This window comes from Lonchura striata, chromosome 6 (assembly GCF_050655825.1).
Source record: "Lonchura striata isolate lonStrDom1 chromosome 6, ASM5065582v1, whole genome shotgun sequence".
Taxonomy (NCBI): domain Eukaryota; kingdom Metazoa; phylum Chordata; class Aves; order Passeriformes; family Estrildidae; genus Lonchura; species Lonchura striata.
The window spans coordinates 30,562,100-30,587,839 of NC_140708.1; the positions used below are offsets into that span (position 1 = coordinate 30,562,100).

General features: G+C 40.7%; 1 protein-coding gene across 4 annotated transcripts in view; it reads right to left on the reverse strand.

Annotated features, from left to right (window-relative positions):
- LOC110473608 (VPS10 domain-containing receptor SorCS1) overlaps window positions 1-25,740 on the reverse strand; it is a 258,920-nt gene that overhangs the window by 149,729 nt on the left and 83,451 nt on the right. The gene's annotated exons all lie outside the window — the stretch shown is intronic.

Genomic DNA, 25,740 nt, shown 5'->3' on the forward strand with positions numbered 1-25,740 from the left:
ACAGAGTACATTTCTCCTTAGCAGCTGGTCCAGTGTTCTCTTTTGGATTCAGCACGAGAAAACCACTGGTAACACACAAACATTTTGGTTGTTGCTGCGTGGGGCCTGTGCTAAGACAAGGACTAGTTAGTGTCAGTAAGAACGTGCAAAAAGCTGGGAGGAAGCACAGCCAGGACAGCTGACACACACTGGCCAAAGGGATACTTTAACCATCGTGCCAGGTTTATATCAGCAGGAGGAATTACCAGGAAGAAAGGCTGATTGCAGTCTAGAAGCAATTTGTCTCTGTTAGCAGGTGGTGATCAATGGTATTCTGCATCACTCATTTTTCTTGGGGGTTACCTCTCTCTTCCCCTCCCCTCCCTCCCTATATTTATTACATTTTACTTTGTTTCAATAACTTCTCTTGTCTCAAGGGATGAGTTTGAGGATTTTATTTCTGATTCTCCTCCCTATCCTACTGGAGGGGGGGGGGGAGTGAGAGAGCCCTGGGTGGTGCCTCGCTGCCAGCTGGGGTTAAACCACACCACCTGGCTGCAAGACTGAAAGTTGACATAAAGTCTCTGCAATTATCCAAGCATGAGGCTCTAAGTCTTGTAAGTGCTTTTTTATCACCTGAAAGCTTGGACAATGGTGCTGAGTAGGCTTAAGCACTCTTGTCCTGAGATCAGAATTATCCACCTGAATTGATCTGCACTGCCCTTGCTGTGATGCAAAGCTTGTCTCTCTGAACTGCTCAAGACTGGCTGATATCTATTCTGCTAAAGCACAGCATTCTTTGCAGAGATCAATCACACATGTACAAGACATGGTGAACAACCCTTAGAACAAACAAATCTGTGTTGTTCACACAGCTTCTTCTTGGAGACACCTGGTAAATTCACTGGAAAATAAAACCTAAAGAATAAATAGTCTGTGGTACACAAAATCAATAGCACAATAGAATCAAAAATATAATGAGGTAAAGCTAATACACCAATGTAGATTATCTTGTTTTAGCTCTGGTGACATGTGACATTGCATAATTCCTCTTCAGATCCTCCTATATTACCAAACTAGCCATGGAACAGCAAACTCAGAACAAACTTCCATGTGAAAAAATACAGAGACATTCTATGCTTGTAAGATGTCATTAAATTACTTTTTAAACATAATTTCTGATGCCACTGCCTTTTATAGCAGAAGTAACATTCCACTATATTGTGGAGAAGGGCTTTTTATCTTCAGGCTTCAGAGACATTGCTGCATAAAGGTTGGAAACCCAAAGAAAAGAGCAACATCAAATATTTTAGCCTGAAAAAAGATCAAATTTGGATTAGATGGGAATGATGCACTTTCCCCCTCCTCCCTTTTACAGCTTCTCTAATTTTAGATGTCCGTCTCATCTTGTTAGATCAGTAAGCCCCCTGTACCTGCACAGTGCAATGGTTTCTCATGTCAACAGGCCAAGAACAGAAGATTCTGGCAGCTGATAAAATCCATACTCAGATTCCCCACTCCTCTGCCTGCTGATCAGAGATCAGATCCTGATCACACCCTCATGTAAATCTGAACTATTTACGGTGTAGATGCACCATCACAAACTTGGAACTGGATAGCTTCAGTGATCAATTTGCCCTTGCTTGGAAGCAATTTCTTCTGGGAAACCAGAAGGATCTTTGCTGTCAGAATGCAAGACATGAAGATTTTTATTTCAAGTGTACAATTACTGAGCTTTTGACTGGACTCTGCTCTGGAAGTGCTTCGAAGGCACTGTTTCGCAGAAGTGGACTGTAAATTCACTATTTGCTATTTGACCCCCATTTTGGGGGTCAGCTACATTATGGAACCCCTCCCCGCTGTGCTAAGTGACCACTTGCATGATTAGCTCTGGAAAAGGGGATAGGATGTCACGAGCAGAGGACTTTGAAAAAATAGCTGTGGAGTTACCACCTATTTTGTCTGGTTACCAGACTCCCAGCAAGGCTGGCGTTTGCCACTGCTAAGGGGAAGGGCCTGGGTGTTTCCTCTCCATTGCCTGAGCAGCAGAGAGGGTGACTTTCCAGAACTTTCCCTTCAAACTCTCTTTCAGCTTCTCACCTCCCTGTGGCCTCGAAGATTCATCTCCAGTCCCTCACTGACTGAAGCAGCAGAAGCCAAGAGCTAGGGAGGCTGGCAATGACAACCCCTTTAGCTGTTCTAATCCCTGCTGGGTGAAAGCCAGCAGTGAGAAACAAAGGAGAAGCCATCAAAGCAAGACCTCCACTTGACCCTCTCAGTGAAAGGCTCAAGAGGCTGGCTCAAGTGGTGCTCTGGCTGAAACATCAGAGCCATCTCTCCTGCTCTTCTTACAAGTCAATTTTGTGCCACAGGACCTGGATGCATGTGGGAAGGACCAGTAACTCCACTAAGTTTTTACAGCTAATTAATATATGCCAAAAATATAATACCAAATATATACCAAAAGCTGACAGGTTACAGATGCTCATTCATCTGATGGTGTGTATGATCCAAGCATTTCTGTCCCTAAATCCATATTAGTGGTTTTCAATACTCTTTCATTTGCCATTGCAACATTATTTTCAGTGAGAGACCAAGAAGAAAGGAATGAAAGTTTACTGACAACAGGCTTTTTCCTTCTTACCTTAAGGGAATTTTGGGGAATCAGTGGAATATAAGTGGAAAAGCACCAGTCTGGAAGATCTCGTCCACCTAACTCATTTATCAAAACAAACAAGCAGGGTTGGATGCAAATTGCTGCCCTTCCTTCATCAGGCTGGTGAACACTCTGCAACAGTGCAACTCTGAATGCAGCCATTCCCACAGGCCCAGTCTCACTCAAGGCTTATGGTCATCAACAAAACAAATCTCAGCCTAGCTGGATATTAAAGTCATTCTTCCATATGCTTAAATCAAAAGCTGCCTTTTAAATTAGAATTGAGAATGACTTACGATTCTTCTTGCCATATGTTTACAGAGGCATACTGACATCAGCACACCCTTAATGCCAAATTCTTGCTCATAAAGTGGTTCCTTGAGTGTTGATTCTTCCCATTTTCACCCCAGTCTGGTGTAAATCACACAAATAGCTAGGACTGGAGCCCAGCAATCATCACGCTATTAACTTTCTAATTGATGGTAATGGCCAGAATAAATTTAAGGCACCCCAAGGGGTGGTTAATGGATTTTGTAGCTTGAGGGCAGAGCAACAGGAAGCTTTTCCATTAATCAGGGAGATGAGACAACCATACATGTCCTACACTTCCCACCCCATCATAACATTGAGGTCACTGCAGCTTCGCTCAAAAAACCCTCACAGCAGGCTGAGCTCAGTTAGAAAGTTTAACACACTTGTTCAGCAGAGCTGCCTTAGCATCCACAGCCACATTATACATCCAGAAAGCCACTTTATCCCACCTCCAATTAAGAGTAAGGAGAAATTTTACTGTGCCATAAATGCATTGCAGATCTTCTGCAGGGTTTGTACTAAAAGCCAGAGAAAAGATTTTCTGGCTAGCACCATCCAAGCATTTGCAACACAATATGCAATCTTCATATCCTGCCAGTGCAAATCAACAGCTAGAAAGCTTAAAAGATTCAGACAGCCCAAGACATTATTGTCAAAATCACTGTCCAAGCCCCTTAGTTGTTATAATGGAGTAACTCCCAAGGACCTGTAGCATTTTAAAACCAGATAAAAACGTGCTTCATGCATTAATTCATACAAAAGTTAGTTGGAAGATGCAATTCTCATCCCTTAGGCGATACTAATTTCTTTCCCTTGCTTTAAAATATCATTATTCCCAAAACTGGATGGAGTAAGAATACAAGAGGGAAAGAGATTAAATTAAAAAAATAGTAATTCAGAGTGTTTCATTTCACTTATACCAGTGTTACCATTATCCATTCAATTGAATATTTTATAACACAGTCTGGCTGACACCCTACTGGAAAAAAAAGCTCTAATGAAACAAGGAGAAAAATCAAAATGAAACATACTTTCCGTTTCAGATTATTCCTACATTTTCTGTCAAGATTTCATTTTTAAAATATTGCAGAAGATTTATCTGAATAATGCTGCATTTCCCAGAAGAAAATTGTTCTACTGGAAAGGTTTTCAATTCATTCTCTGAGTCCAAGCAGTGAACACACTAAGCTGTTAGCTTGACTCTTCGCACACCACAGGATCTAAGAAAGAATTTGTTGTTGCTGGATGTAAAAGCTGTGCTACTGGATCACTCTACCCAAGAATCACTAATTAGTGCTTTTAAACAGACAAATACAATGAGTGTTACTGTTTTTCTTTTTAAAGCATTTTGAGTGATTCAGCTTTACCACTTGTTTTAGCTGCAAATAATAAACACCCAGAGCCATGCAGCTTTACTTTTTTGCTCTGGTTGGTAGAAGCATATTTATCACTGTGTATCTCAAGGATCAGTGGGGTTATAAAGCTTCCTATTTATAGCTACTCTTGGGGTATGGAGCAGGTGACAGCAATTTGTTCCTCCGACATCTAACCTTAGGTCAACTCCAGTAGCAGAAGATGGATTTTTACAGGAAATAAAATGAAAGTACACAGCAGAAGATTAATACTGTTTTCCAGGCCTGTGGAGAATGCCTGCTCCCTATCACTCTGCAGAAAAAATGGCCAGGAGCCTGTGCTGTGTGTTAAGAACAGAGCAAGCTGCGGTCAAGGTGAGGTGTTCAAACAGTCTATTAGCAAACTGATACACTGGCATCTGGGCAGGGAGGAATTGCAGGCTGACAGTCTAGAAATGAGCTCAGCTCTTTGGGTTCTTTGATTTTGAAAGTCATCGTTAAGTCAGCACCAGCTACAGATAAAACGGGATTTGCTTTTATGTTAGTGGTAAAAGATAAAAGTAAGTTAAAGGATAAAAGTAAGTTAAAGCCTGGCTGTAAATTCTACATAAGAAACATCCTGCACAAGATCAGGTTACTATTTTGCCCTGCGTTGCAACAACATCTTATTTTAAATAAATTTTCTGTTTGTGAGAACATAAGGACTGCAGATTGAAACATCTTTAAAAGAGTCCGTGACACTAAAATCCTTACTGATGGGCCATATTAATCCACTACTGACAACCCACATTCCTAAACAACCTAAAAAAGACCAGAAGACTTATTTACCCCAAAAGCCATCTGTTTTTAATTTATTTGTAATTAAAATGATAAGGAAGATTTTTCCAAAAATGTGGGTGTATAAAGACATTAATTATACAATCTAGTCATTAAAATAATGCTACCAAGAGGAACTCAGCCAAGTACCTGAAAATTCTTCCCACCTTCTTATAACAAACCTGTCATCCTCAGCCACCACCAACACCCTTAAATAAAGGTGTTTCTTCTAACAGGCTCAAAAAATTTCAGCTTTGATAACCAAACTCCACACTTGACCACAAAAGCCCTATAAACCCCCAATGTCCCAAAACAGCTGGAAAAAGCCATGCTAATTTCACCTGTGTGAAAGTCAAGGCTGGTAGAAGAAGAGTTATTAATTACAAAAAGTTTAAATTTGCAGTTGGAATGGCCAAGGTCACACAGCTACATAAAGATTATACCCTCAAAAAGGACCTTCATAAGTCCCTGGACATTTCTCTGGGAGATGGTTGCCAAGTCCTGTCCTGCTGTGTGATAGAAAGTCACTGAAAAATTACTGTAAGTGGAAGGTCTTCAATTCAGTTTTGATTTATTAGTGCCCAATTAGAACAGACACTTTAAGTAACAATTGCTAGGGTAGCCAAACACTGAAGCAAATTGTGGTGGGGAAGGGAAGGAGGCAAGAACAGGTACAAGACTTTAAATGTGCAGCTCAAGTGGGAGCAGCCATTCATGGACCACAGGATGCCCCAGCCCCCCTTTCAGCACTGCCTACACACACACCCCTTCACACCTGCCACTCTCAGAAATCTCATCATTTGTGGGTAAAGGTCCTGTGGCAGGTGAAACAAGACCAGACAACTGTGACTGATCCTTCCACATCTTCACAGGTTGAATTCCTGACAAAAATGGACTGAATTTCCCTTTTCAATAGGTGAGAATTGGAGGACTGTAAATACATGAAAAAAGCATCTGTGATTTTTCACTCCTTCAGAATAAAGTTCCCTGTTCAGCTCATCTAATTTTTGGGTGAATAAGGCACCTTAACCTTCACATCATGTATGAGTTTTTCTATCTCCATCCTCTTCCCCCTGATTTAAAATTTATGGTTACCATTTAGGCTGATTTCAATTTCCATTAATAATATGTGCAACTGATGTACATTTAAGTGATTTTAATCATGCTGTAGTGACAGGTTTAGCTTAAAGCAGGGCTTCACTTAGAACTATCAAGTAAATTTCTCTTGAAAAGGTCAGTTTAACATTTAACAGGAGGGCCCATTCCAGACAAATTAGAATTTGCTCCACTTGCTTCAACTGCAAACACTTTCCAGGCTGGCTTCAAGAGAGGCATGTCAAGCAAAAGAGGCAGCAAAAGTCAGGCACCCAAGAGAGAAGGGTCACTGATGCCTCCCCACACAGCCAGCCCAAGGACTGCTCAGACACGTGGGTGAAACGGAAATATTCCTGCCCCACTGCTCAAGATCTGGGGCCAGACCATCCCACAGAAAGCAGGGAAGGCAGAGCTGGGGCAGGCTGGCCAAGTCCCTGACAAGTCAGATTTCTTATTCCTAATTCTTGCAACAGGAATGCAGTGGGAGCAGCTTTCTGTGTGAGAGAGGGGTTACTGGATGTGCATGCCACGAGGATTTGTTGTTGTTATTGTTCTTGCCAGAGACATTTGGGCTTTCCAGGGGAGCAGCAGGGTAAGCAGAGAGGCAACACCTGCAATGCTGCCTCAGTGGCACTCTCAGCAGTAGCCCAGTTCCATGCACACTGCAGCAGGTGACAGCTGCCACCATCACAAACAAAACCCAAGAAATCAGCTTGTGCTTGTAGCATGTGAGTCCTTTAGAGAACACAGTGGCATCAGATCTTGTGGTACCCCCACATTGTTGATGAGCCTTTCACTGTCATCAGTAAAGCACAGCCTGTAACCTGTGGCTCCAATACAGGAATGTAATATGTCCTAGTAGATCTTTTTCATTGAAAATAAATTTTCCCTAAGGATGTTCTCCATCAGGTGACAGTTTCTGAAAAAAATCAAAATCTCCTCCAGGGACCTGTCCAACCTTTCTAGGCCCTGGCTGTAGGAGATCATCCATTTAGTGACAGGTTTCACAGTCTATTTTACTATCAGGTTTTACTAGTTTCCAAAATGCAAAATTCCTAATAAAACAGAAATTCTGTTTTTCTAGACAGCCAAGTAAGTTTGTCCAGACAGCTAAGTAAGTTCATCGTGGTATAAATTCCCCCTGACAACTCCCAAGTTCTTCAGGAGTCCAGGAGAAGCCTCGAAGAGTGTTTTTGACATTTGTGCTGTCACACTTCCTGAACAATCTTCATTACTTCAAAGGTTTGTGCTTCTGCCTAGAAAGAGTAGTTGGGAAAATAAAACCCAACAAAAAATAACAAGAACCAATAAAAACACAATAAAACAAAAAACAAAGCCATATACACAGAAACACAATGTTTGAAAATTCAGGGATGAAACTGAAATTAAATTCAGTCGTTCACAGGGCCACTTGAAAATGCTTCAGACATGTTTTCACTTTAGAAAATGCCAACCTGCCAAAGCAAACCTTTTCCTGAATGGAATTTCCTTGCAGAACATCAGAAGGAGCAGATTTTTTTTTAGTTCTGAGACGTGAGAGGTCCAGGTTTTGTTGGAAAGAGAGGACAGAACTCAGCAGAACAGTCAGCTAAAGCACTGATGCATCTCTGAGCATTAGAACAACAGCTGGGGCTGTTACTGCAGCAACCACCAATACACTGAAATTAGTTCCAAGCAAATCCTCCTTTCCAGCATGGCAAACATTGAGATGCAGCCATTCTCAGACAATACAAAAACTTCAATTTAGGAGCACCCTCCATCTGACGAGAGCTCTCTCAGCCACTGTACTACTGATTATTGGGGGTAGTGCTCTCCTTCACCCCTTTGAACTCTGCTTGTGTGTAGGACAGAGAAAGATCTTTAATAATGCAACTATACTCATGATTATGGAGAAGAGCAATAGATTCACCAGCAATTTGACTAATCAAGCTGACAAAGTGATTGGGCTCAAACCGGGAAGGACTCTCGCAGCAGCAGTTCATTAAAATAAAAATGAAATTCTGCACATTTCCAGTGTAGCAAAATTTACTGGTTCAAAGGAGGGAAGGAAAAGGAATAACCTGGATAATCTCAACTATCAGCAAGAAAAATCAGGTATAGGGTGCAGCTGAGACTGGATTGGCTCTTTTAACTTCATTACAGACAATGAGCAAACAAAATGTGCAAAGAGGGGGTTCTGTGAGGAAAGCCCCTGCACATGGAACCAGTTGTGTCAGATGATTGAAAATTTGACATTTTGACAGATTGTTGAACATGACAGTGGAGACAACAGTGGCTCTGAGGGAGGACCATGACAAACCTCAGAGAGTTAGCCAGAGTTTTTTAGGAGAAATGTGTGTTTGCAAGAAAAACTAAAGCTACTGTGAAAATGAAAAGCTGACTCATCCACACACAGCACAGCAGTGGTCCCATGAAGTTATCAACACTGTGTGAGGTTGCTGAGAGTCAAGGAACTCAGCCTGGGTGGCAGTGTGAGAATATATTAAAATAAGTGTCTTTTTGTGAGAATGTTTTATTTATGAGAGTAGAGCAGAACTGTTGAGAGAATTAAATAAAACTCCTTTGATTTTATTTAGCATCTTACTTCATGTTAAAACTTAATGGAAAAAATCCTGAAGTTATTAACAGTTAAAAAACTGTGTTTTATTGGATTCCTGAGCTGCTAACAGTTTTTATACAGGACATTTCAAAATGGTGAGATAGATGATCTTCAAAAAGATGAGATAGATGGGAGTAGCTGCTCCTGAAGAGAACGGAGGAAACAAGAAAACTTGGCTCAGGAAAAGCTACCTCTTAAATGGCCCTTAAGGACCATTAAGGGACATTGACAGAATGAGGCAGAGGAAGAGCTTTAACCTGCAGGAGAGGAAGCAATTGTGTCTGCAGAAGAAATATGTTACAACCCAAACTAGTTCAAACCACCCAGAAAATCCATCAGTAAGGCATCCAATTTGGACAAAAAACCCCAAACCCTGTAAAAAGGTAGCCAGAAAAGAAGGTGCTGGTGTTCCAAGACTGGCTTGAATGCTTGGTCACTGATGCAGGACAGTAGAAGAGGGAACCTGAGGGTGGGAGAGAAACTGCACGCTCCAAAATTCCTTGTGGTAACACCACACACTGAACCCCTTGCTAAAAAAGAAACTCACCCTGAACTCTTCTACCTTTGCACATGCCAGATACACTTTTCATCCTAGTAGTGTACAGACACCAAAAGAAAATAGCATATGTTGCCAAATTTCTTCAGCCTTGTTGAAAAGCATGGAAGAACACCAACTGCATTTAGGCCCAGACTCAGGAACATAACCAAATCCTGCAGAACAGATGGAACCACCAATGCTGGGAGTTTTTATTGGCCAGAAAGTGGAAATAAGGCTAATCTTAGCACTGTGAAACACTTGTATCCATCCCCACTTTCGCATTCCAGGTATTTACAGTTCCTTGGGAAATTTCTGTGGATTAGATCCCAGTTCTTTATTGAGTTTCTATTCTCAAGGAAGGAGATATTTAGTTGAAGCCTATATTCCCAAATATGATGTTGGTCAGCTATCCAAGAAAATAATGGACAGCCAAGGTAAAATGCCTGTTGTCACTTTTTTTTGTCTGAGCATGAACTGCTCGAGCTCAAATGTATTTTCTGAGGGCTGAGCAAAGGTGAGCAGATAAAGGAATCTTATTCTACAGGGAAACAGAGAGGGACAAGTGGACAACTCTAGTGATTGTACTGTCACTCCTGAAACATGAGGCCTCTACTGCCTCCATTAATTAAGGCTGTTGAGCTAGATCAGAGGCTGATCAGTCTTCAACCCCTTCTGCATAATAATTAACTCCTAGTTCACCTTAATAAAACCTTGAACCAAACATCTCTTTTGGGTACTCTGAGAAGGAGAAACCAACTCAGCTAATTAGACAGAGTTGTCACAGCAGCTAATCAGCACACCTACATTCAGCCCAGTGATTGGTACCAGCTGGGGATTCATTTCAAAATTTACCAGGGAATTAAGAAAGCACACCTTTGGGACCTGCTGGAATAGAAGTCTTTGGCTGACTGAGCAAAAAAGATGCAGGAGATGAAGCAGCAGCTAAAAGTAAAGTTTGCTTTAGAGAATCAGGAGTGAAGGCAGGTAAAAGACACAAAGAAGTGATTCTTGTGGCAATTGATAGATCATCTTATCTGCAGTGCTGGTGGGCAACGGAGAAGTAGCAAGAAAGGATCATAAATTAATCCCAGCCAGTCAGCCTAGAGTGCAGCAAATGACAGCACTGGAACACAAACAGTAAGTAAATTATATCTACCCCTGCCTGAGGCCCGGCTCTAGATCTCTGTTCTCTACCTCCAGACAAACCCAGTTCTAGTCTATTATTTCAATTAATGGAACAGTATTTTTATACTGAATGAAGACATTATTACTTGTCTACTCTGTGACTCTGACAGAAAGGCAACAGGAAGAGTGGCTCTTCCTTACTGTACCCCTGGGCATTAACTCAGCTGATGGTGCTGGCAGGTCCTGTCCGATTTACTGATGGTCAGTTCAGCTCCTCCAGTGCAACCACCCCCTTTCTGCAGCACTCTGTCAGTAAAAGAGTTATGCTGCCAGCCTTGTTTCTTCAAAGAATCTAGGCCTCTTGGCAGTTTATCCTTTTTTTTTTCCTTTGGCATTTAGACATTACAGAGTGATATTTTCAGATATAGCTAGGTTCTGAACAGACTGTCCTGTGAGCTCTGTAAATCAGGAGCAGCAAGCTTGGGCCTTCTGGTGGGACTACTGCCAGCTCATAATCTGAGCAGATGAGATTTGTCTGCCACAGCTGTACAGCACTGTCAGTGGCACACACGGGGCACAGCTGGTGCCCAGAAAACAGGGCAACCACCTGCACCCACTCCACAGCTCCACAGAGCCGGAGAGGCCGTGGAGAAACAGGAGCTGAGCTTAGCCAGGAATGTCTCACAGCTCCTGTGGGATGCCTACTTATCCACCCCCACCCATTTGATCCTCAGACAAATTCTCCCTTAAAATTTACCTCTGCCTCAACATCTCTGATTACACATGGACGATAACTCTGTTCATACTGTTGAGGGAATTGAGTACGACTCTTCATAGAGCCCTCTAAGTTCACTAATCTCTGCTATTAACAGATATCTTCTAGAAATAGGATGCCAACACCAGAAGGTATAAACTCCTCCAAGAATTACGGCAGCAACCTGAAAGTCACTGCCTGATGTGTCAGCAACACTTCCTTCCCCACTGCACCGGGCTCACCCACGTGCTGCATCCACCCAAATCCCAGGATACTCAGCTGGAACAGCCGCAGTGCAAGGACCGTGTTCAAGGGTGGTACATTACTGGTTGGTGCCCAAAGAAACAGAAAGGACCCATTTTACAAATCCTGATTCAGAAGAAATTTGTGTTCTTATGGACAGTAAAGACAGAACAAATCAGGCAACAAAAAATTCCATCTTTCTGGATCGGTAATGAGCCTGACCCAAAGCTTACTGAAATTTGCACAAGCCTTTCCACAGACTTAATGATAGTTTACAGGAGAGTGTAATTACTCTATATAATTACATAAAAGCCTGCTAGAGCTTTAGTGATTGAGAAGACAAATGTTTATGACATCTGCATTCAGGGAAGTTTTGGACTGCCATGTGGTGTTCCAGACAAAAAATACAAATATATTACTTAGCTTTCAGATCAAGACTTAAAGCTTATTGAAACTAACAAAGAAAACATCAGAAGCAGGGAGGCCAGAGAAGTAACATCTCAGAAAGGAAAGGAAGGGACAAACCAATGTTGGAGGACAGGATGACAATGCCCAGTGGGAAATTAAGGCATGCTCATGATCACTGTCAAGTGTAGGCCAAATACACATGTAAATTAAGGCTCTGAGGAATCTCAGATGTTGCTGATTCACTCAGCATCCTCTACCCCTTCCTGGGTGAATTTGAGCTCATTAGGTGCAGCTGGAAGACATCAGCTCCTATGAGAAGTAAACTGGGTGCCAAAATGAATGGAATTATGCAGGCAGATTTAGACCATGTGTGTACTTTCTCTATGTGCTAAACTGAGGTGTGGCCTCTTTGTAAAGTTTTCCAAATTAAGAAAAAGCCCACCACCAAAGACAGAGCCCCAAAGTTGCTAACACAGGTGTCAGTGCTCAGTCTTTAAGAGAGAGGGGGAATTTCTGAGTAAGGGCAGATGGACAGGGTGAGTGTTGGTACGATCCCATGTAAGGCATTACCTGCAGCCAGAGAACAATGCTGGCAATAACCACGATTCCCCTTTTCCTCAACCTTCCAGCAGTGAAAAGCTCTTTTGCAGCTGGTAGAGGCTGGCTCATCCCATCAGATGGTAAACTTCCAGATCTCACAAATGATAATGCTGCCTTTCAGATTTCATTCTCACAACAGAGAAGACACAGTTTACCAGAATTTTCATTTCCTCTGCTTTTTCCTTTCTGACCAAGACTTCTACAGGTACTTTTGGAACGGCTCATTCTATCTTGAAGGTAAATTCAATTCTCTACATCATGTTCAACCAGAAGAAGGCAGGGAAGCCACCAAATTCTTTCAGAAAATTCAACTAAGAAGCCACTAATACCCACTGTAGGTTGAGGTCCACAAATTAAATATGAATAACTGATGTTTTTCATCACATTCCAAGCAACTGGGTCTTAAGAGTCAAGGTTGTTGCTACTTCTCTGAAAAGAAAAATGTTTCTGAGGTGGTAGAGACAATCTGTTTAGCCTGCAAGCAACACAGAGGTGAAGATCATCCAAAACCATCACTATTTTAGTCTTCCATTCTTTAGTAAGCAGCGTGATACAAACGTACAACAGGACAAGTTTATAGAGGGGCCAGAATTTTTCTTAGCCACTGAATTGAGTTTTCTGAATCTTCCCTTTTTACTTTCTTTATTCATTAAAAGGATAAAGCAATGTTTAAAGAGCAATCAACTGAACTCGAGAACACTCTGTTCTCCAGCTGCCATATGAAGCTTCTTGCCCTAAAGGCTACACTCAAGTGAAATTTTATGTCATTTACTACTTTGTCACTTAAACTCTTCAACATGCTGAGTGGCCAGTTCATTTACAAGATAAGAAAGAGCTGGGTGACTTTGCCTTCATCACACAATAAGATTTCAAAAATATAAAGAGGTGCAGAAAAAATAAACTGGATAGCTAAAGGCACAGAAAAATCTCTTCCTTCTCAAGCACTAATTCAGGTCTCTGCAGCTGACAGAGGCCAACAACCACAGGGTGCTTTTCAGCAGCCCATCCTCCTGGATACTAAAATACTGTATCAGTTCAAATTATGGGTACAGTCTGAGAACAAATAAACCTCACAGATACACCAAGGGCTACCAAATACCTCCACTAAACACTTCCAGTGTTTTAAAGTGGAGGCAAAAGTCAGTACAAGCTGAAAGGCTATATCAAAAAAGCAACACACATGACTTGGCCTTGTTCTTAGACTCTTGTCATCTTTACCTGCTGCAGGTTCACAGTGATCAAGTGGATCAAGTGGATTTTTAGTTCAAACCAAAACACCCCTCAGTATAACTGCAGTGGATCCTCCTTGTTCCATGATCAATTCTTAATGACTTAATGGACTTATTTATAGTCAAAAGTCTAGAGCAATAGATATTATAACAAGAGTAAACAGCCTCACACGTTCCCTCAGTTATATAAAACACACTTGGATTATGGATTTGGTTTGGGAGTAAATTGCAACATGCAGCTAATCTGCTTAAAGAGTCTAGATCTTTCATTTTCTTCAAAATCAAACTGAAAATCATTTTTTTCCCCCCTTTTTTGTAAAGCACTGATCAGCATTCCAGGAGTTACTATGCATTAGAGATAATCCACAAATATAAATGAGGCTAATATATCTGTATACATGTTCTGTTCATGCAATTTCAATAGAAATTCTGCAAATTAGCAAGCCCTGTTTACTCAGAGCTTTATTACATCTTCTTTTTAAACCAATTCACTCAGTGTGTTTCTTTTGAAACAAAAAATAGCAACTGAATGTAGTAGAAGCCAATTGCCAAGCCCAGTGTTTTCATAATTATGCTAATAGAGGGCCTGAATAATGAATTTGTACTTATTACAATACTGACCATTATTTTCTAATGGGACATAGATTGAATAGCTTTTACAGCTACACTAACTCTTATTTCCACCTACTTTTTCTGTTTATTTTGCATTTTAATGATGTTAAAAAGCTAAGTGATAATAGTAGCCGTCAAAGTAATATCAATAGCAAGGAGAAAAGCCTAACAAGGAGGGTGATGCTGCTTTTATATCACTGGACAGAAGTAATTTCTGGAGCTTGTGGAAAGTGGTGCTGTTTGACTCAGCTCAGTGAATTAAACTAGAAGCAGAAGGGCTGAGTCCTCATAACCCTTCTCATCTTAACCATGTCTAATCCTCTTTGCTCCAAAAATCAGATTTCCTCCCCATCTCTCATCGGTATTTGTTGTCCTTTACCTGTCCTATCTGGGCACCTTATTCCACCATTTATATCCTCTTCCCTTTTTCATACCTCCCAAGTCACTAATCTAATAAACAGACACCAAACTAGGTTCAGTTGTGATCTTATGCATTTGCTATATCCATGACCTTAGAAGAATGTTTCTGGTTTGTTTATTTTATGCCTATTCTTTAATTTGAATCAACATTTCAGTTAGTCACTTTAATTTTTGCCCAGAAATCCCATCTTCAGAAAAGTTTAATTAAAATTTGTATGCTGTCTTAAAAATCTTTACCTGCCAAGTCAGTGTCTTAAACATTTTAAAGTTCTAATTTCTTAAAAAATTCAGCTCCTGGCTCCTTAGCTTATAGAGTCATTGATCAGATCAATGCATTTCAGTCTTTTCACAGTGGGGGATGAAGTCCAGTTTGTTGCCTATTACACACTGTCCTGTCTTTCTCCATGCTCTAAGTAGATACTACATAGTCCTGTAAGTTCAACCTTCGGCCCCTGTCCTACTATTATTCTTTGTTGAAATGAAATACATTTTTTCAAGTGATCTCAGCTCACTAAGCCATCCATTTGCCCACTGTGACTACCTCAGGACTCATTTTGATTCACTACCTTGCTTGTCTCAAAACTTGGAAATTATACTGGATTTATCACCAGACTAATGGCAAAGAGGCCCTATATCACTGCACCTACAGCTAACCTTCCTGAATGTCATCAGGAATACCTTGCCAGGAGAGGATTCCTTGCACATGACTTCTGGTTCTCATGAATTTGCTGATTCTTGATTATGCCTAGCCAAATATTTCACTATCAAACAGCCACAAACCCATACAGCGACAGAACGCCAATCTCCAAACCCCAGCCAGTATCCTGTTCTCTGAATCATGCAGCTCCCTCATATCACAGTAAGTTCATTCATACTCCTGCTCACTCAGATCACAAACTGGGCTGATTAACGCACAAAGAAATACTAAATAAGAAGTAGAATCCCTGTTCTGAATCCAGGGCCCTTTTGCTCCAATCAAACAAATTACTGTGTTGAGGAAAAAAAGTCAGGAGATTGAAAATAACTCCTCCAAGTCTCTCTTAAGGCAGCATTTGGCTTCCAAATGCTGTTGTGCATCATCTTAATAAAGCACTTAGGGAAATAAATCATAGGCTATTAAAACACCCATGACATCACAGTTGCTTCTTTGAGTAACATGCACATCTTGAATTTACAATACACGTGTGCTGAGTAGCTGGTGGACTGTAAAGAAAAAATTTTTAGAAAGCATATTGGTTTCTTCCTTCTTTGGCTCCCTTACCACAGATAAAGTTGACTGGGATTGTAATGTGCTTTTCTTACAAAAGAGTTAGCATTGTGAAAGCTGTTAACATACAGGGAGAGATTACAAAGAATAAGACCATTTACCTTTGAAAAGGGAACACTTAGAAGGAAAATTTACTGAAGTCTCTGAGTTTCTTTCTTACTACCTTCACCGTGACTAGCCTCTAAATTTTATGCTGCCTCATAACAAGGGAGCACATCACAACTCCAGCATTGGCAGGGAAGTGAAGAGAAATTATATTTCCACAATGCCTGTAGTCAGTGCACACTGCTCACAGCCAAGGGAGGTCAGAGTCCCTGCAAGCCACAGATGTGCTCACTGGAAAGGGCCAACAGTCTATAATTGAGATAACTTACATTTTTAACTACATAATAATGTCATATGGCAAGTCATCAAAGCTCATGTTTTGGGGCATAAGCTGATTGCTGCAGCAGCGCAAGAAAGAAAATTATCTCAAAGGTAGTAGGTTTCTATTGAAAGTTTAACACTGCTAATAGCTGTCATTTATTGGGCACTGCTGGAGGCAGGCTAGGAAAAAAATCAGACTCCCTCTTGAAAACTTTAGCAAGGAAAACTCATTTTGAGGAACAACTGTGCAAAACCTTCACATTCTTGCCTACTCCAGAGAATGGCATTGCTTTTTCACTTAGGCAGCCCCACCATGGAATAAGGTGGAAAAGAAAGGCTCTAGTTCTGCCTCTCTCACCTCACAGAAAACAGAACAAAAGAACTGAAAAGTTACAAACACAAATAGGAAAAAAAAAGCTTTTTTTTAGCTCTTTATAAAGAAAATAAAAATTTGATGTTGCTGCTACCTCTAGTGCTTTTCCCAGCATTGGCATACAGTCTGTGGTCATAAAACATCTGTGGTGTTTAAACTTCTTTGGAAGGAGTTTAAAAGGAATGGGTTTGGTTCTCATCTCTTATTCTTTTGCAGGGATTAGCCTCTGTTCAGGCAAAATCCCAACTAACAATATCACACACTGACCCAAAGATGACAATCCACCCTGCCTGCAAAGGCATACTAGAGTTTCTCATGGTTCTGTTGGGCAGTAGAAGAGAATACATCAGACATCTGGCTTGGTAAGGCATCGATCACATCTCTGTTAGGCTTCAGCCATGGATAGAGGCTGTAGGTTATGTAGATTTTTTCACTCTCACTCTTCTAAGACTGGATTTTATTAACCAGTTTAATCCAAAACCCTCAGCTTATGTAGATGGGCAGGTAACATAACCCCATTACCCACACACACAGCGGTGAAGAAGCTTGCCTAAAGCTGGATGTAGGAAGGCCAGGACTCAGAACTGTCCTTCTCATTCCACAGCTCTAAACACTGGAGAAATAAAGGAGACTAAAAAAATGTGTCTTTTTCCTAAATTGATCTTTTGGAGCTGACAATGTAAACACTCAAACTATCTGTAACAAAACAGCAACGTGTTGGTAAAGCAGAATGGGAGCTTAGAGCTGCCTTAAAATTCCTTTTTTCTTGCTGTATTACAGAAGGTTAATTAAACAGACAGTTGTTCTGGCCTCCTATTTCCCTTTCAGGTTATTTGAAAAAGGTTTTCTATTCAAATACAAAAAGACATTGGTTGCCTGATTTTGACTGCATCCCTTTTCCCCCAGAGGTTACAGGGCTCATCAGACTGGCAGCTGAGTGCTGTGCAGATTATAAAGCCAGCAGCTTAACAAAAATCTCTCAGCAGCTCAAGACAGGCAGTCAGGGCCTGCTGGGCCTGACTATTAATAAGTGACAAGGAATCTGCCATCTCTTCAGTCTCTGTGTCCTTTCCACCCAGCTTTGTTTCCCCCTAAATATATAGGAAATACACAGTTCCCCAATAACTCTGAGGGGGTATCGCCTTTGTTCCTGTTCTGCCATAAAAGAGAGAGTATCTTTGTAGCATTACAACTATGAAAGAGGAAAAATAATCTAATTTTATCAAAAGTAAACACTAACAGAAGTTCAGTAAAATAACTGTTTGGGGTTTCTTTTTAATGCTGGACAGCATAATCATATAAGCCAATGGCCAGCATTCAGCTGGTTTTCAGGAAAGCAGGTCCAAGGTTCTGCTGGTCTGATCAGAACTGAACCTTAGCCTTTGGTAAAAAAGGTACCTACATGCTCAGTTCACTGAGGAACCCACTGCATTTTTATTCCACTTTCTTCCTATCCTGATTTGCCTTCACAGCTAAGATACTTCAAGCAATTAAGAAAAAAGCTCTAAGGAACTAAGTGTGAAGAGTCTGTGTTGGGGCTTTCCCATCTGTACAGCAATTGAAGATATTCAGTTCTCTCTTCACTGTGTGCAAACCAGGACGTGGGGCTTTCTCCTACCACAGAAAAGCTGAGATTCTGAGCAACCACCCAACTCCAGCAGCTCATGCTTGAAGGAAAGCCATAAAAAAATTAATGGGAACACCTACACAGATACATACATAGCCATAATATACAGCAGTAAAAGTACATCAGTAGAATGAACAACACTCTTTCTGCAAAAAATTTGCCTTGGAGAAAGATCAGATATTGGTCTCCATCTCCTCATGAAGTCATTTAATGCACAATACATGTGGTGTTTCTGATTTCTATTCCCTTTGAATTCAGCAACTCTTAGATACGCCCACCTATCTAGATTGCAGGATCATTGAAAAGAGATTTTATCTTCACACCCAACTACACAGCACACACTACAATGCATGCTAGGGAAATTCACACAACTTCCTAGCAGAAGAAACTCATTTGCTGGGGAGGGGGAAATAATGGGTGAAAAGAAATAGCTTTTTACCTCCCACTGGCAAAGCACAGTATCAGTTTAGAGCACATTATAAGTGATGTTCATAATCAGGAGGATGCATCTTCCTCTGCCACTTAATGCATCTCACCAGTGAAATGACTTAGCATAACAGCAGCAGGAAGCTGCCAGCCAGGAGAGAAAAGTTCCTGAATTCCCCCATGCCTCCTCCTACATAAGGGAAACTCGAGCTGCAAATTAATTCCTTGCTCACCAGGAATCGAGTCTCCCCCAGGAGAGCACAAACTTCCCCAGCGCTGAGTACACAGAGGCCCTCAATGGTACATCCTAATGACAAGGGTAAAATGACCCTTCCTTGCCCTAGGTGGTCCAGTGACCTGCACAATATCCACCAACAATTCTGTCCACACACAGATCTGAGTCTCAATCAGCAGCTTCAGCCTTCCTAAAGGACTCTGTGCTTTCCTACCAAACAGCTCATGCCTTGATGTCCTATTTTACACGAAAACCCCACTCCAGAAGCACAGCAGCCACTGGCACAGGAACCACTGGTAGGATCAGACTCAAAAGCCAGCTTTGCTACCATTATTGAAAGTGCTAATAGATTAATTTTGAGTTTTATTTTTCCTTTTCCATTTTGACCAATTATTATTTGGTAGGTTAGAGAAATCAGGAGGAAAAAAAAAAAAAAAAAAAAGGTAGTCCCAAGCAAGCCATTATGTTTCTGCCTGGCTCTTTCTGCAGTAGCAATAAGCTTTGACTGTTTGCCTTAGGAATTATCCTAAGGTGCGGATGCAAAATATTTGGGACCTAGACCTGAAAAACTTAGAGTTCAGATCTCAAGCTTACATAATGCTTTTAACTGAAGTATCTCCTGTTAACCCAAGCTCAGCTCCAAATATACTCTTTCCTTTTGGTGATTAAAAGTGAAGAGATGAGTGCAATTTTACCAAGCTTTGCAAAATGACTGCATAGAGATATGACAGGAATGGAAATACCAGAACACAAAGGGTGTTTTACTTTCTGTTTATGAACTGGTAAGTACTGTGTGGCTTGTCTTTCCCCCTAGACATCAGCTCCAGTCTAGCTTGTCTGCAGTTATTACACAGCCACAGCAGACAGATGAACCCTGTAGAGCAGAACCAGAGATATTTCTGTTATGTTTTATCATTTGAGCAAACAGGTACAGCCTAGGACACAGATATGGAAGTTCATCATCTAATTTGCAGAGTAAGAATGACAAAGTATGTTGAAACACTGTATGCCTTTTAAGTGGCACGAATGTGGTGCATTTGTTATTTACAGTATATTGCTAATATATGTCAGCATTAATATTCATTATCTTGATTCACATGTTTCTTTCATGCAGAAAATGGATTTGGATTCGTTCTGATTTACTTGATAACACTCCTACATTTCATGACTGGCTGAAATAGAGAACACATTTTTAATAGGCTTAATAAATTTACATCATCATTAATGCTGAATATTTTATCCTCACAGACCGGGAGTGAGAAGCACATCACTAAATCCTGAACCAAATCTGATCCTTCATAATATCAGGACATGACTCTTCAAGATAAGTCAAGGCAGAATTTGCATGAGATTGATTAGACAAACATATGATATGCCACAAAATGCAATGGTTTTACTGGCACTTATTCTTTAGGGAATGCAAAATTGGTAAAATTAAAAAAAACTTAAGTTTCCTGCTATGCATCTGCTGTGGGTGGTTTCCTAGGTAGGTCATTTGAGAGGGATTTGGGTGCACTTTTTTTTTTGATTGGTTGGTAGTTGTCCCTTCCCACCCTTCATCTTTATTGGAGCTGCTTTTGATAACAAAAAGAACATTCAAGGAAACTCTGGCAGCCAAGTAGAAGAGTCGACTGTGCTAGAATTGTTTATTACCGTTAGTCACCAGGGTTAAATGAGCCCTCTTAGGTACAAAAATTGATCACTCAATAAAGTGTCAGGTCCCTAGGGGTCCTGATGGCTGAACAGAGTGTCCCCACACACTGGAAAAAGGCTGCACTGAGCCCCACACACAGGGCATAAAGATCCGTGTTCTAAACCCACTTGCACTGCAGGCAGATCTCCCACTGTGATCAAACCATAAAAAGATACTGCTTCCTACATCAACAGCTGAGTGTGCAAACCCATTCTTCCCTCTCCCAGAAACCCTCCAGCACCGATACACAGACCAGCCAGAGGATCCTACGCTTGCAGGGGAGAAAATGGAAAAAGGATTAAACCACAGACACAAGGAAATGTCATTGTTACAATGTCACTAAAGGCCCATGAGAGATAATGTAGCAGCATTTATCAAGCTCTGATATTCATTTAAGAAAAGTGACTTACACTGAGCAACTGGGACACCGTATTTATAGATAAAAGCCTTTCAAATAGTCCTTTTCAAGTTCCTTTTTCCCACAAAACTGCTGGCTAAAATGTGCTTAATGAGACTTTCCTTCCCCTCACTTTTTCAGTTCCTCTCATACATATTTGCTTCTCCTACCTCCTACTTCAGCTAAAAGACCCTAATCTGCTGTTGCAGAGCACACTGTGTCACTAAGCTACACCTTATTAGTGTGGCTTAGCAGGTAGAAGATAAATGGGAGTTGAAAACAGTCAATCCACAAAACAGAAGTAAAGAACCTGCATAAAAGGTCCAGGAGAACAATGAATGCAATAACAGACATAACCTAGAAATTCCCCATAAAGGAAGTAAGCAAATACACACAAACTTTCACATCTCCTGTTGCAAAAACTCTCTAGTCCAGAGAAGAAAATCTCCACAAACACATTGACAGTTCTGGATGACATATCTGTGGAGAGGAAAAGGAGCCAGGACACTGAATGCAGAACATCAGCATGGGAGGCTTCAAAACATCTCTAGTATTTAAAGCCACAGGCTGGGGTCAACTCTGACTCTTCTCTGGATTACAAACCAAATTCCCTTATTGAAAGGACAGAGTTGCAGCAGTGGTGGTGGAAGGAATGAGTAAGTAAACTGATGGAGGAGTTAAGATAGCAGCTCAAGGTTAAATAAAAAAGCTATGTAAAAGCTAGAAACAGATCCATTTTAAGCTTTCCAGGAAAAAAAAATAAAATAGCAACTATAAAAAAATCCCTACTTTGCATATGGAAAATTAAATCTATATCTACATGAGACATAAGTATTTTACAGCATCCTTGAGATTTCTTTATGGCATATATGCTGAAACTTCCTTAATGCAGGAACCAGAAGCAGTGAAGGGCAAGTTGGAAGTGATAATCACTCCTGAACTGGGGAGTTCAGAGCTCAGGCAAAATGTTGGAGTGTCAAGATTATCATCAATAGCTTCCAGAACTAACACAGCAACAGATTATGATTTAAAATATTCTTACACTAAGCAAAGTCCACATCTTCCTAATTTCTGGCTGAAAAGGAAAGTTTAATTAGTGTTATTTTTATACAAAGGTCCAGGAAATTATTCATTTCTCACCAAATACAGACCAATAAGAAGGCAAAGAGGTGACGGGCAGCACTCATGGCTTGAGAGCCTCTCAAGGTCCTGAGGGAAAACGTCACTCGTGCACATCTTTCCAGAGCATCATATTTACACAAACAGGAAAAGATTAGTCCTCCCACAGCTGTCTACAGCTCTTGGATACCATGCACACATTTCTGACATTTTTATTTATTTGAAATGCAAGCTTATCTTACTCCAGTGGTAAAAACATCTTCTCCCAACTCTCACAGCTTAATCCTCTTTTTGATCTGAGAGATATCTATGGAAGGAAGAGAAATAAATCCAATACACTCAGTTAATTGCTCAGTGACAGATAATCTTTCCTTCTCCATTTTCTTTCTCTTCTATAAAAAGAATAACAAAAAGTAAATAAAAAGTTCTCAACTAAAACTGTGGAAAAAGTCTGCTGAGAGGATAACAGTACAATTAAAGTCAGGCCTAGCCTGATGCAAAATTTCATTTATCATTTACAGAAGCAGCAGCTCACTTGCCATCCAAAGCTTAGTGCACACAGAGCCTTAACAATCTAGAAGATTATACAGATTCTTCCTGTCTCTTTTCTCTTACTGTATTTCATCCCTTCATGTCTGTCACCAGTGGCCTTTTAGTTTGTCAGTAGTTTTAGAAGGATGATCTCTGTCCATTAGTGTTGCACCCAGCTATAGTAAACTGGCTGAGAAATAAAGAAAAGTAATCCTAGCAGGAAGTAATGTGTTTATAAAGAGGATAGATTCATATCCCGTAGGCAATGGCATAGTTGGGTTATAGGTGGTTACAGTCCCATCAGTAAGAATGCTTAAATCACCCAAATACACTTTGGAATGACAGATGTGCTTATAACCAGCTATTGCACAAATTACCCATGTCAGTAAGAGGCTTCTACAGCCACTCATCACTCATCAACCTTTGGAGAGTGCACTCAGCACAGAAGGCAGCCGTGGGATTTTTTTGCCATGTATTCAAGACAGATTCCTCTTCCGTTGTGGGTACCTGCAGAACTACCTCTCCCCTCTGTCCTTCAGAAACAGAACTCCTGCTAGCAGAAAGCAAACCAGACATGAGATGATTTCTTCCATTCCCCAGAATGAAACTCAAGAGGCATGAAATAAATTGCAAGATATGTTTCACCCCTTCTCTAAAACCTATTTTTGTTCTATCCTTTTCAAAGAAGCAGGGAGATTTAAATTAACATGTCACTTAAGCAGCCAAGAGGAGCAAAAGCTGATAACCTCTATCAGGTACACAGAATAGTAAGATGTGCCCACCTTGCCATTTCTTTCCATCACATTAAGAACAGAGAAGCTGTCCTGGGATCTTCACAGACATATTTACCAGTGACCTAAAGGCATGGTTGCATGGTGAGGGCAGGTCTAGCAGCAGAGCCAGACTCAGGACAGTACAAAATGTAATCAGCACAGGCTTATTTAAGGTAACAGGAGAGAGGAAAACCCAAGGAAGTGCACTGGCAGCTTCCAGAGCAGCCATGAGCACTTAAGCGCCAAGCATGGAGCACTGCAAAGACAAGTGGGTTGATTGTGGCTGTCCAGCATTTCCCAGTTCAAAGCATCTCCCAGGGATTCTGGATGGTTGGCCATACAAATGCAGCCAAGTCCTGATAAGTGACATGTGCCAAGTGAAGCTGAGGGGTTCAAGGTAAGACAAGTTGTTCCTCAAATAATTTATGGAATTCCTTGTTCTCAGATGTCACAGGTACTAAAAATTTTAACACACTCCAAAAGATATTGAGAAGATCAGCTCATGGAATATTAATCCTCTAGTATATACTAAAACAAAAAGAAAATTATTCAGCTCCTCATACACCTTAACCTGAAGGCTATGGGTAACTTAAACATTAAGAATGAATGCTAGTATAATACTAGAAGGAAGTGTCAGATATGATAATCACTTTCCTATGGTCTTGGTGCCAGCCTGTCTGGGGACATCATGTGGGAGCTGCACACAGCCTCAGCTTCGAGCCTCCCTGGGACCTGCAAAGCAGCTGCACAGTTCCTTCTATCTCCTTCCAAGTCCTGTCTTCTCCTCTTGTCCCTCTCCTCCTCTGCTTGCCAGAAGTACCAGAGACATCAATGACTAATGAATGTTTCCCCCAGTTAATATTTTGACATCTGGTAGTTTTAGAAGCAGACCTGAAGACAGCAGGCATAGAAATTGGGAAGAATAAACACAAAAAGCAGTGTGACTTTTTTTATCCCTGTTCCTTGCCACTGGCTGATATACTCTTGGGGAAGACCACACAAGAATCAAGAAACTGTAAAATCCCAGAATTAGAATCAGGCTAATTTTATGGAATACTAAGATCAGGAGTGTGTAACTACTGGTGCTAAATAGACTGAGAATTATTTTTCATAAAATACTCAGATTTTTACTTTTTATGAGACAATTTTTGGTACTAGAATTCCAGACTAGATGAAACACTCATGCTATTTTCATGTTGCTAATCACATTCTGAGATTAGGACTGAGGTCAAGTAAAGTGTTCTCCACTCAGTCTAGGACTGCAACACTGCTGGGGTCCCAGCTATCTGTGACATCCTCCAGTGACATCCACACAGTCCCTCCCTTCTTAATCAGGGCAACATTTTATGCCATTGTGGAATGCTCCACAGAAACCTGAAACAGAAAAGAGCATAAGGCCACCAGCACAATTTTGTGCTGCATTCATACATCTCATCAGGAACTCTGCTCTCCACTCTGATGTGGCTGTCCTAGTTTCAGTCAGAAAATAGTACCTCAACACAATCCTGCATCACATAAGCAGATCAGCACTGTCAGCAGTGGGGAAGGAGGTTCCTATGCATGCTGAAATGCCATAACTTCTGCACTGACTGACAAAGGAGAGAGGAGTACTTCTCATGGTGAAATTACTTAGGGTATTCAGAGAAAATGAAAATATTTTTTGTATTTATGAATATTATTTTTCACAGAAATGAAACAATCTAGCACAAACTCCCTGTAAAAAAACATTGCTAAAGCCACAGTCCTGAATGATCCTTTAGGTGTGCACACACCACAGTAAAGGCAAAGGAATAGAAAGTCATGAAAGCAAGGTTTACAAAATGAAAAGACTGATTAACCCCTATAACGGTATGAAAAAAACCCACAAAATACTAATACTTTTGAGCATTCCTGTTACTGCTCAGAATAATTTCTAGAAGTTGTGTTTCTTTAGGTTTTAGTCTATTTGGTTTTAGTTTTATTTTTTCAGGCTAGTGGATGAAGCAACTGAGTTTAGAATGTATTTCATGCCAATTCCCTCCTCTATCATTCTATAAAAACCCACTCAGCTCCTGAACAAAAAGTTTCTTTGTTCTACTTCTGACCCAAAATTCTCCCTTACAAAAGAAAACCCCTTTCCTATGTAAGTTGATTAAAACAAGTTCATTCTAATAAGAGGTTTTAGTTTTAAATACCCAAAGTTTTCTTATCCTGCC